The 11,431-nt window shown below is 41.9% G+C and overlaps 1 long non-coding RNA gene across 1 annotated transcript; it reads right to left on the bottom strand.

Annotated features, from left to right (window-relative positions):
- Positions 1-9,311: 9,311 nt before the first annotated feature.
- On the bottom strand, positions 9,312-10,339 carry LOC135737348 (uncharacterized). The gene is made up of 3 exons (XR_010528436.2): positions 10,231-10,339; positions 9,428-9,488; positions 9,312-9,340 (listed from the first exon to the last, which is right to left on the bottom strand). It is a non-coding gene; the product is annotated as an uncharacterized lncRNA (long non-coding RNA).
- Positions 10,340-11,431: the final 1,092 nt, after the last annotated feature.

Raw genomic sequence — 11,431 nt, 5'->3', positions numbered from 1 at the left:
ATGGAAAAGATCAAAAAGTTATGTTCACCTGAACATTAATGCTGTAAAAAGATTTCATATTTACAAAATCTGCCTCATGGGCACCTGAGGGGGATTTTATCCTTATGTTTGGGCAGTCCAGTGCACCAATGACTCTAGGTCCTGTAAAAGAAATGAGATTTTGTGATGGCTCCCAATGATGACTCCTTTGTATAGTACTTTCACAAGTTTGACATGATACCTTATGCCTTTTGGAATCCAGAGAGATGGTCTCCTCATCATCATCGCCGTTATGTGCTGATGAAATGGGGCCTTGACCCCATCACATTTAATCGGATTCATATTGAAGCTAGTAGACAAGACGTGCCAGGCCTACAGTATGCCTTTGATGGAGTACTCACTGGATCAGCATCATCAGGTGCTCGTGCTGGTGGCTTTAACAGTAACACAGTGCTGCCAGACACTACAAGGCAATAGGCAAACCAAAGTCAGACAGTCCAAATAGATTCAATGGCCCTCATTTATCATACTTGCGTAGAAACGGGCGTATATGTTGGCGTAAGATTATGCTTACACTCCTCTCACCGGCTGATTTATGAAACTGTGCGTACCGTTGATATTCAGGTGTACGCAATATCTGCCCTTCATAAATGCCGCGGCCGAAAACGAGCGTCATTAGAATAACAAGCCCATATAAATTCAAGTCTCCGCCTCCCCCACGCCCTCATTTTACGCCATTGACACACGAAAGACGGCAAAGAAGAGAATCCGGGGAAGTGAAAAGAAACAAAATTGTTTTATTTGGCAGTTTAAAGAGTGGGATTAAAGACACATTAATAATTGGATGACAATTTGTAATATTCTTATTATTATTTTGATTATTAATTGATATTTAGAAGAATAATTATTTATTATTATTATTATTTACTGTTGCCTACATATAAATTCTATGTCTGCTTAATGGTTCAGTTTATTTTTTTTATATAATATTTTAAAATGATGTAGTAACTTTTGTAGTGTGTTGTTCTGTATTTACATACAGTTGTTTGTTAGCTGTATCTTAGATCCAGTTTGATACGGAGCTCCGGATATAATTCAAATTAACAATTTGTTTCCACCACATCCACATGTTTTAGCTAAGCTAATTCATAATTTGAAGTAATAATAATTGTAATAGTAATTACGAAATATTCTAAATATTATAATAATTAATTCCAAGGAACAAACTGTTGAATATTGGGAACAAATTCTAAATTTATGGCCATACTTTAGACTAAATAAGAAAAAGAAGTGTCCATAGCATAAAAAATTATTCGTGGCCATAATTTTGTCCGCATGTCATCATGATCGGATTTACGGCTCCATTCAACACAAGCATTTTACCTTACCTCATCTGTATTTATTTATCATCGAATGGTACGAAACTAGCTTACCTTTTATTGATTACCATGTTTTCGTAGCACATCCTTGTGCTTTCTTGCAATGTGCCGCTTCAGATTCCAGGAAGAATATTTGCTAACTCTTTACAGTCTCTCCGCAGTCCCTTTCAATTTTTTCTTCCTGCTCAAGCTTAACTTTGATTTTTACTTTACATTTATGTATAAGGCTTGAATTCCATAACTTATTGCTAGACGTTTTTACAGATTCTCGAACTAGCAAATTATCAAAGGGCGTTCTGGGTTCAACGAGCGGTGCTGAGGGAGCGGAATTTTCGGAAAGGCGCTTTGATGGTAATATTACCGCAACGCTCCGCTCCCACTAAGCTCCGTTCACATGCTCGCTCTGAAACATCAGGTAAAGCGCACAGGCTCTCAACTGAAGGAATATATATGCATACAAATCAAATGCTTTGGTAAAGTCTCACAAATTAAACATTGAACATTGTCACACCCCGAGGGCGGACCCAACTGTGCTAAGGGTCACACCCCTCTCAACTCTTCCACCTCGAGGAGTTTCCCAAGACCACCCCAATGACCAGACAGACGAGTATACTATAATTAAAATAAACTTTATTAAATATTTAAAAAGGAAAGGGGGGAAAGGGGGAAGGGCAATTTAAAACTAATGTGTCTCTTCTTCGCCTCCAGGGCCACTTGAGGGAAAGGCTGGGGACAGGGGCTCCGTAGGGGCTCTGGCCCAACAATCCGTGGCGCGCTCCGCTTTGTAACATATAGTATATGTTATACATAGATGATGTTATGGGGACATCTAGTGGCCATCTGATACATTGACATCCAGAGTCACGTGTGTGTGTGTTTTATGATTGAGAGGGAGTTAAATAAAGTTAGATGATGAAGCAGCAGCTCGTGTTCGGTTGTCTGTCTAAAGAACAGAACATGGTGTCAGAATAAAGCTGATATAAAAGAAAAAAACAAAAAAGAGGATGGCACAGTTACAGCCACCACCGCCGTTGATTCTGCAAGGAAATCTCTCGGAAAATTGGAAGAACTGGATACAGAGGTTCGAGCTTTTCTCACTAGCAAGCGGAGTGGCAGAAAAGTCTGAGACGGTGCAGTGTGCTACGTTTCTGCACGTGGCGGGGGAAGAGGCCATAAAAGTATGTAATACATTTGATTTCTCAGAAGAGGAGAAAAATAAAAATACAAATAATGAAAGACAAGTTTAAAAATTACTGTGAGCCTCGGAAAAATCTACCGTACATCAGACACGTGTTTTTCACGAGATCGCAAGGTCCAGCAGAAACAATCGACATGTACGTCACTGATCTGAAAAGTAAAGCAAAAGAATGTGAGTTTGGTGATCTGCACGATTCATTAATTCGTGATAGGATTGTATGTGGCATTAGAGAGGATCAACTAAAAGGCAGACTTCTAAGGGAAACGGATCTCACATTGGAAAAAGCCATAGACATATGCAGGGCCAGCGAGATCACGTCGAGTCAAATGAAAGCACTCAATGATGAAGTAAATGTACATAAAGTTGAATCTATAAAGCCAAAGAAAAGGGACACCAAATCAGAGCAGACATCAGTGATGAGTAAGGAATGCAGCAGATGCGGCAACAAGCACGAGTACAGAAAATGCCCAGCCTACGGGAAAACATGTAAGTCTTGTCAGAAGAAAAATCATTTTGCAAAGATGTGTAAAACCAAAGACCTGCAGAGTCAGAGTAAAAGAATGCATGTGATTGAACAAGATGGTAACATGTTCATTGGTACAGTAACTGTGGAAAAAGAAAGAAATGTTATGTCCATCAACTCAAGTAAAGAGGATGAACAATGGTTCGAAACAATCCAGATAAACAAGAATGATGTAAAAGTGACACTGGACACAGGAGCAGAATGTAATGTTTTGTCAGAAAGAGTGTACAAGTTGCTTAACATACCAGGAAGACTGCAGAGGTCAAGCTGCAAACTTGTTACATATTCTGGACACAAGATGGCGCCATTGGGCAAGAGAGCACTGAATTGTGTGTACAAAGGACAGAAATACAAAATCCTGTTTGAAATAATGAAGCATGATGCACCTGCCATTCTAGGACGAGCTGCATGTTAAAGAATGGGCATGATTAAAAGACTGTATGAAATTGAAAAGAGCAGTGACATTCTCAAGGATTTTGAGGATCTGTTTGAAGGATTAGGATGTTTACCCGGGGAACACCACATACAAATTGATCCAAATGTCAGACCAGTTGTGCATGCGCCGAGAAGGATACCTGTAGCTCTGCGAGAAAAAGTGGTTGAAGAACTACAAAGAATGGAGCAGATGGGGGTCATCGCAAAGCAAACTGAGCCAACTGAATGGGTCAACAGCATGGTAACTGTAGTTACATCAAAGAAAATGCGCATTTGTATGGATCCTAAAGATCTCAAGTTGGCAATAAAGAGAGAGCATTATCCAATGCTGACAGTAGAAGATGTGGTCTCAAGAATGCCCAATGCAAAGTACTTTTCTGTGCTGGACGCGAATCAAGGGTTTTGGCAGATAAAGCTGGATCATGAAAGTTCAAAGCTTTGCACAATGAACACACCTATTGGACGATACCGTTTTCTAAGGTTACCTTTCGGTATATCCTCAGCGTCAGAAGTCTTTCAGAGATCCATAGCACAAATGATAGAAGGACTGGAAGGTGTGGTAAATATCATTGATGACTTGCTGGTGTGGGGAGACTCCATTCAAGAGCATGATGACAGGCTAATAAAGCTGCTGGAATGTGCAAGAAAAAACAATTTGAAGCTCAACAGAAACAAGTGCAAAATAAGAATGACGGAGATCAAATACATAGGACACATTCTGAGTGCTCAAGGAGTTAAGCCTGATGATGAAAAGGTGAGGGCAGTAACTGAAATTCCACCACCACAAAGCAAGCAGGAACTACAAAGATTTTTGGAGTAGTGCAATATCTGGCAAAGTTCATTCCAAATATGTCTGACATAAGTGCACCTTTGAGGAAATTGGAGAAAGAGACAGAGTGGCACTGGGAGGAGGCTCAACAACAAAGTTTTGAAAGACTGAAATATTTGGTTACTCAAAGTCCTACTTTGAAATTCTTTGATGTGAACAAACCAGTCACATTGTCGGTCGATTCCAGTTCAGAAGGAATAGGAGCTGTGATTCTGCAAGAAGGAAAGCCAGTGGCTTATGGCTCGAGAGCTCTGAACGACTGTCAGCGTAGATACGCACAGATTGAAAAAGAGTTGTTAGCCATAGTTTATGGTTGTGAGAAATTTCACCAGTACGTGTATGGAAAGGAAATCACGATTGAAAGTGATCACAAGCCATTAGAGAGTATATTTAAGAAGCCGCTGCATCAGGCTCCTATGAGATTACAAAGAATGCTTCTACGACTACAGAGATACAATCTGAAGGTGATGTACAAACCTGGTAAGGAGCTGTACATAGCAGATGCTCTAAGTCGGGCATATCTGCGTGAGCAGAAGGAAAATCTGTTGGAAGAGGATCTAGAAGTGAACTGGATAACGTCACAACTTCCCATTACAGAACAGAAACTGGATGCTTTCAAAAAAGCAACAGCAGAGGATGCTGAGATGCAAATGTTGACAAATGCAGTGCTGAATGGATGGGCGAAAGAGCGATCTATGATGCCAAGGTCAATACAGCCATACTGGACATTTCGAGAGGAAATCAGTCATGAAGATGGTCTGTTATTCAAAGCAAATAAGCTCATTGTTCCAAACCAGCTAAGACAGGAAATGATCAACAAAATACACGAGTCACACCTGGGGATTGTCAAATGTAAGGCAAGAGGCAGAGACATTTTGTACTGGCCAGGTATGTCGACACAAATTGAGGATGCAGTATCCAAATGTGCTACCTGCAATGAAAACAGAAACAACAATCAAAAAGAGCCATTGTTTCAACATGAAGTACCAGGACGACCTTGGGAAAAAATAGGTACAGACATTTTTTACCATAATGGTTCAGCATTTCTGTTATGTGTGGACTACTTTTCAAAGTACATTGAGGTAAAACTACTACTGGACACGACAAGCTGTGGAGTCATCACGGAAATGAAATCCATCTTCGCAAGGCATGGAATTGCAGATATAGTAATATCTGACAATGGACCTCAGTATGCAAGTGCTGAATTTTCAAGTTTTGCAGAGGAATGGGGATTCAAGCATGTGACTTCAAGTCCTGGTTATGCACAGTCTAATGGACAAGCCGAGAGAGCAGTGCAAACTGTGAAAAATCTCTTAAAGAAAGCACAGAGTAGTCAATGTGATCCATACATAGCACTGCTGGAGTACCGTAACACGCCAATGGAAGGGATAGGATTATCACCTGCACAATTACTGATGGGGAGACGTCTCAGGACGAAGCTACCAACATCATCTGCTTTGCTTACCACAGACACAATGTCGCAAGTGCATGAGCAGCTAAAGCAGAGACAGAAGAAACAGAAGCAGTATTACGACAGGATGGCTAAATACTTACCTGATCTGCAACCTGGAGAAGGAATAAGGATGCGAAAGGGAGATTCATGGAAGCCAGCCGTTGTTCTGGACAAGCATGAACAGCCACGTTCTTTTATAGTAAAGACTCCTGATGGAAAGCTGTTCAGACGAAATCGCAGACATTTAAGAAAAACAAAAGAAACAGACTCTTCAACATTTGAGAAAAGCGTTGACATGGATACTGATAGTCAGCAGTCAGTTGATGCTTCACAAAACAATGCACTTGACAGTATGGACGTTTCAGATAAAAGAAATGGTAATGAAAGCGTGGAGAAAGAGCAAGCTTATCGTACAAGGTCTGGTAGAATTGTAAAAATACCTGAGAAATACAAAGACTGAGAGTTCATACAATGTTTGTGCATTGTTGGATGTGTAATAAGTTGAAATGCAATAGTTTCTGAGTATAATTGCATGTGTTAAATCATTTTGTAGATATGCTGAAAATATTTAGTTAATGAAACTCAAATGTTGTGTTTAGAAGTTCTATTCATCTGTATAAAGGAATATACTTAAGAAGAGGGATGTAACATATAGTATATGTTATACATATATGATGTTATGGGGACATCTAGTGGCCATCTGATACATTGACATCCAGAGTCACGTGTGTGTGTGTTTTATGATTGAGAGGGAGTTAAATAAAGTTAGATAATGAAGCAGCAGCTCGTGTTCGGTTGTCTGTCTAAAGAACAGAACACGCTTGGAGGCAGAATCAAACAAAAGTCAGAAAGATAAAGTACTTTGATGCCAAACGCTGTTCGTCCACCCGAGACCTTCGGCAGAACAGGTAAGTAAGGGTTTGCACACAGGTCAAGTTTACTCCACAGGTTTCGCTATCCCCGGTGCTGAAGGCCCTTCCTCCACGCAGGGGTCCACTTGGACAGGTAGGTATCTGCTGGGAGCACAGAACAGTTTTACTTCACAGGTTATGTTACTCACAGCGCTGGGGGATCTTCGTGTCCACAGGACATCACAGGTACAGGTAGGTAATTGCTCTAAGCACAGAACAGGTTAACTTCACAGGTCACGTTACTCACAGCACTGGGGATTTTCGTTCACACACAGAGCTTCACTTGTACAGGTAGATATTTACTATAAGCACAAAACAGGTTTACTTCACTGGTCACGTTACTCACAGCGCTGGGGATCTTCGTACACACACAGAGCTTCACTTGTACAGGTAGGTATTTGCTATAAGCACAGAACAGGTTTACTTCACAGGTCACGTTACTCACAGCACTGGGGATCTTCGTACACACACAGAGCTTCACTTGTACAGGTAGGTATTTGCTATAAGCACAGAACAGGTTTACTTTACAGGTCACGTTACTCACAGCACTGGGGATCTTCGTACACACACAGAGCTTCACTTGTACAGGTAGGTATTTGCTATAAGCACAGAACAGGTTTACTTTACAGGTCACGTTACTCACAGCACTGGGGATCTTCATACACACACAGAGCTTCACTTGTACAGGTAGGTATTTGCTATAAGCACAGGACGGGTTTACTTTACAGGTCACGTTACTCACAGCACTGGGGATCTTCGTACACACACAGAGCTTCACTTGTACAGGTAGGTATTTGCTATAAGCACAGAACAGGTTTACTTTACAGGTCACGTTACTCACAGTACTGGGGATCTTCGTACACAGAGCTTTCCTTACAAACAGTGGGCTTTCGCTACAGTGCTGGTACACCGTATTCCTTCGCCCATCCACTCAAACTGTCCGGGCGTCGTAGGGACTAGTGGGGCTGATGACACGGAGCCGAACGCTTCCCGAACTCCCCCTCCTTCTTCACCAACCGGGGTCACGAGTTGGGGCGAACTTTCGTCGGGGCTCCGCTCACCACGAGCTTCTGGTGGAAAGGTCAGTACATCCACTGCTACAACCCACAGTCCGCACAGTACACTCTTGGTAATACTCACTGGGCTTCACCACTGTCTGCTCTATGGATAAACGAAGCTCTCGTGGACACACCCCGGGCACAGGGCTAAATATTCTCGCTCTCCTTAGGACCCAGGCCACAACGGATGTCGTTGTCTCGCGACTCGTCTGAGGCTAGGCAGTTTGAACGCTACAAGCACAGCATACACACAGCAAGTAAAGCGTAAACACCATCAATCAGTGAAACTCACCCACAGCACTCTTATAAACTTCACGTGGTTTTTAAATCGCCCTTGCCACCTGGCTACGACGACCTCGAGAGGATGGTTGGGCAGTAACTGGACCGCCAATGAGAGTAAGATGTGTGTAATCACAGGCCCGGCGTGTTGATTCCTCTCCCCTGGCTCACCTGTGTTTCCGTTTCCCCACAGGGCCACTGTTCTACTAGCGAACGGTGCTTCCTATCAGGTCCTTCGTCCGTACTTCCGGTCAACCCACGGCTCACCCACGCTGTCCTCTCCAGTGGGGCCAGGGACCTCAAAAACACAAAGGAACACACCAAAACAACTCTTCGTACAAGTATGGCTCAGATAAGTACCGCATCGGTTACTCACGCTTAGTTGTCCACAACTGTTATTCGCTACACTCTTGATGGCTCTGTGTTCACTCCTTCTCTGATGAAACTCCTCAATATTCCTTCGTCAACTGACTGTCCCTTTCTTCTCTCTTCCCTAATAGCACGATCCAACCAGCCTGGTTCATCTGCAAAGCAGCAACACAGCGTAGACAAAGTACACCACAAGCACCCCGTTTGATGTCTACAAAGGTCTTTTTATACGCTGACTCTTCTCCTCGTCAGCCTACCAGCGACCGCTGTGCAAATTATCCCCACCTGCGCACAATCAGGCTTAATTTGACTTCGGGGAAACCCCGGAAATGAAATGTGGAAGCCGGGTTCCGCCCGTCGTTCATTCAAAATGTGGAAGCCGGGTTCCGCCCGTCGTTCATTCAAAACGTCACCTGTGACAACATTGTTGCATAAAAATAAACACTGAAGTTTATAATTACTATGTTTTTTACAGTGGGTCATAATATATCATATATTTTAGTTTGTCAGTACGTTTTGTGGTGTTAGGAAGTTTTTGCGCATTTCTGCACTAACTCAAAATGTGCGTACACCACCTCCTGAGCTGTGTAGGATTTGAGCGTGCCGTACGCCAACGTCCATATTGATAAATCTCAAAGTCAACGTGGTTTTGGGTGTACGCAAGGTGTACGCTGGAAATTTGGTGTACGCACTTTTGATAAATGAGGGCCAATATGAATGTGATTGTGTCCCATGTAGAGATGGAAGAACATACCTTGTATGAAGCGGGTGGCATCTTCTGAGGGACCTATGCTTGTCTCTTTTCCCCCAGGGATCCCCTCCAACAGGCCTGCCTTAATTTAGCTCCAAAGCTGGCCTCTGCTGGGGTGAGGTCAGCTTTTGGTGACCCACCACTCATGCCTTGTCTCTGGGTATTCTTTTTCACTGCTAAAACAGTACAGACAATGTGTGAGCAGGCACCTTCTGGGTACAATCTATGCTTGTGCATTATTAAGTATTAGTCAGGGCCCTTACCATTCTGCAGATTTTGATTTTGACCTGCTGCCATGTCCGTTTTGGCCCGGTCATATTTAATCTACATCACACCACACACAAAAAGAGAGACTTTCTTTAACACACAAGAACATACAATGGAGTCACACTGCAAAAAATGACTTACTTTGTATTGTTGTCTTGTTTTCAGTAAAAATATCAAAAAATTCTTCAATTAAGATGGATTTTCTTGATGAGCAAAATGACCTAGGAAAATAAGCAAAAATATCAGCCAATGGAATAAAAAAATGTTTTAAATTAAGTGTTTATGAAAAAGTATATTTCAAGAAAACTTTTAATACATCTTAATTTAAGAATCTTTTGATATTTGTACTGAAAACAAGACAAAAACACGAAGAAAGTCATTTTTTTGCAGTGCAATGAGCAAGTGACCTTGGGTCCTTTGAAAGGCGCTTTATAAATTAAATTGATTATTATTAATAGCTCATCTATTTATTCAATTGTTTCATTGTTTCAAAGCAGCTTTACATTAATAAAAGCAGAAAAAAAAGAAAAGGAAAAAAAACCCGGTGGACAACATAAGAAGCAGAGTACATAATGAGCATAGTAATAATGTAAGGCTTTCATAATAATTTATTGAAGCCTTATCCAGTGTGATGGAGTTACTTTACACAATTTCACTCATATTTGCAGTCCATTTCAATAAAAAAATAACTGTTTTATAATCAGAGTACAATTGCGTTTTTGGAGATGTGAAATAATTATTTTAATAGTAATTGTGATCTTTCAGCGGAGTGGTGAGTGTGTAATTGTGCAATACTTACGCATTCAGGCGGTCTGCAATACTTTGCCACGCTTTTTCTCTCTGCTTTACCACTGTGGCGGTGTTGCCTTTCTTCTTAATTATGTCTTTTACCTCCTCGTATGGATTTGTGCCTCTGACGGGGAAAAGAACGCTGCTAGTTGCCATGGTGAATCGGTGAATCTGTGATCGGTGGCGGGGTCTAGTTGAGTGAGCCGTGAGCGCGCACCTATCCAGGATTGGTTTCACCTGGCTTGATGAATCCGTGTCTGATCATCCTGGCTTGGTCTTTGTGCAACCAATTAAGCGTGGGCGCACTTGTTTTGGCTTCATTGAGCTCAGCTCAGCCATTTAGCCTGGATGTCTTAATTCTACTTTTGTGCAATAGGCCCCTGATTGCCTCTAGATCAGTGGTCTCAAACTCCCGGCCCGCGGGCCATTTGCGGCCCGCCCTCCCCCTCTCTGCGGCCCGCGGCACCTTTCAACAATATAACATAATCTGGCCCGCAGAAAGATTTTTATTCACTTTGTTTCATATTCATTTCATTTTTAATTTAAACGTTTAAGGGTTCGTTCACATGTCGCGTCTAACAACGCGTGTTAAAACGGGTCAAAGCATTTCTTACTTTCTAAAGTGCTCGGGAGCGGAAGTTGCGCTCCGTGGCGTGACGTCACGCGTTGCTACGCAGCCATGAGCAGCGCGCGCTATGTGATTGCGAGGATAACGGAATGCGTGATCGGACTTTAATTCCTCATCTGGACCTCGCGTCAATCATATCATTGTCACCATGCGATCAGTTAATCTGGTCGGGACTTTGTAGTGTTTGTCCAGAGAAGATTTGTTACTTCTGGGTGAATATCAGCTGTTACTCAGAGAAGAGCTGCGGTGGGACTCTCATCAACAAGTCACAGCTTCTAATGGAGACCCCGCATAATATGAGGGAGAGCCGTAGATGTAATGCAACACATAAACTACAGATAAGGAAAATTGCCATCAAAGTGCCCAGGTTAAAAGAGGAAAGATGAGGAGAAACATACAGAGGATAAAAGTATGTATACTGCTATATATAATGAAGTATAATATATTATTATGTAGCTTGCTATGCAATTACACCTAGCAGTATTATAATGTTTTTCTGTTTAACTAGATTATGTAACATTGACTACTACCCATTCAGAAGTTTAAGGATCACTTTCACTTATTCATATTTTTCCACATATAA

This window comes from Paramisgurnus dabryanus, chromosome 17 (genome assembly GCF_030506205.2).
Source record: "Paramisgurnus dabryanus chromosome 17, PD_genome_1.1, whole genome shotgun sequence".
Classification (NCBI taxonomy): domain Eukaryota; kingdom Metazoa; phylum Chordata; class Actinopteri; order Cypriniformes; family Cobitidae; genus Paramisgurnus; species Paramisgurnus dabryanus.
This window is presented reverse-complemented; position numbering and strand designations above follow the sequence as displayed.